The following is a 2,027-nucleotide window of genomic DNA, read 5'->3' as shown; positions in this document are numbered from 1 at the left end:
ATGGCTAAGCTTCGTCTCTCATACTTTGGACATATTATCAGGAGGGAACAGTTGCTGGGGAAGGATATCATGCTTGGTAAGATGGAGGGTCAGAGAAAAAGAGGAAGACCCCCAACAAGATGGGTTGGCCAGGTGGCAGCATTGATGGACTCAAGTGTGGCAGTGGTAGTAAGGTTGGCCCAGGATCGGACACTGTTTCGTTTTGCTGTGCATGGGGTCGCTATGAGTCAGTTCCGACTCGATGGCACCTGACAACAACAACAACAATGGGAGCCATGGAGGGTGTGTGAACAGGGGAGTGATGACATCAGATTTATGCATTTAAGACGCTCTTGTGGTCATCATGGGGGCCAGGGTGATGGGTCAGAGACAGAGTTCAGCAGAAAGGATTTAGGACCCTGGGCAGGGGCCAATGTGAGGTGTACAGAGGTGTGCAGAGATCAAGAAATCTGATGAAGGGCAAAGTTAATGCCTAGAGTTCATATGTAGGGGACAGATAAGGAGATTGAGAAACAGAATGTGTGCAGTCTCTCTGCCTTCCACACAGGGAGTATGGAGGGACAGCAGGAAACCCAGATCTGGCGCCAGAAGAGAGCTGTTGGGACTGGTTGAAATGAAAACCACTAGAAATGCAGTCTGTTGCCTGTACATAGCTGGTCTTTTCTGTGTTCCTCCCAGGGAGAATGTCACTTGGCTTTCAAATGCGGTGGGGGACTGGGGGAGAGAGATCTGCACTTATGGAGCTTCTGTGTCTTCAGGATACTGGTAGTGACATCCGGGACCACCAGACCAGTTGATCCTGTTTGGATCTGTTTGCCTTCCACACACTGGTGCAATGTTACCATTATTTAGCCAAGTCATCCCTCCAGTGCAGAAAAGCCACTTGTTTTCCTTGGCAACCAGTCAAGTATCTCCTGCCCCAGGGGCTTTGCATATGCTGTTCCTGCTATCTGGGATGTTCTCCTTCCACCCCCCAACTCCCCACCCCCAGTCCCTCCTCTGTGACCTTCACTCCAAATGCCACATTCTCAAAGGGGCCCTGGCCTCTACCCTAACCCTGCTTTTCATTTTTCTGCATGATCCCTGCTATCAAGGATTGATTTGTGTACCCTCCTTCTGGCAAATATGTGCTATAAATGGTAACTCCTATATCTGAGGAGTCATTCCTGGGTTGGTTAAGCACCCAACTACTAGCTGGAAGGTTGGCATTTTGAGCCCACTCAGATGAGACTTGGAAGAAAGGACTGGTAATCGGCTACTGAAAAGTCACAGGTTAGAAAACTCCATGGAGCACCATTCCACTCTGCACACGTGTGGGCACCATAAAGCCGAACCAACTAGACAGAAACCAACAACAACAACAACAACAACGTACCTGTGGATGTGACCTAGTTTTGTTGCTGTTGTGTGCCATGGAGTCAGTTCTGACTCATAGCAACCCTATATAGGGGTTCCGAGGGCAGCTGGTGGATTTGACCTGCCAATCTTTCAGTTACCAGGCCAACATTTACCCTATCGCGCCACATCAGGGCTCATGACCTACTTAGAAAATGTGTGTGTGTGAGTGTATCTGTGTATGGTATATTCTAAACCAGTCACTTTTTTTTTTTCCTTTTAACTTTTTATTATGAATTGAGTGAGGTTTGCTAAGCAGATCTCAGTTTTACAATAACCAAATCATACACTTCATTTCATCTCAACTGTAATCCCTCAAGGTAACATAACACCACTCATCCCACTTCCTCCCAGTGGTTCTTGTTTCCCCTCCTCCCTTCTCTACCCTTCTGAATTTGGTCCTTGAGTAAATCCTGTCCTTTTGGTCTCAAATGACTGGCCATTCTATGGTGTGCATACTTTACTAGTGTTTGATGTTGTTGTTAGGTGCCATCAAGTCGGTACCGACCCATAGCGACCTTATGCATAGCAGAATGAAACACTGCCAACCTCACTACTGTTGCCACGCTTGAGTCTATCGATGCTTCCACTTGGCCAATCCATCTCGTTGGGGGTCTTCCTCTTTTTCTCTG

The sequence above is a fragment of the Chrysochloris asiatica genome, unplaced genomic scaffold, assembly GCF_000296735.1.
Source record: "Chrysochloris asiatica unplaced genomic scaffold, ChrAsi1.0 scaffold00374, whole genome shotgun sequence".
NCBI lineage: Eukaryota > Metazoa > Chordata > Mammalia > Afrosoricida > Chrysochloridae > Chrysochloris > Chrysochloris asiatica.
Note: the sequence above shows the minus strand (reverse complement) of the source record.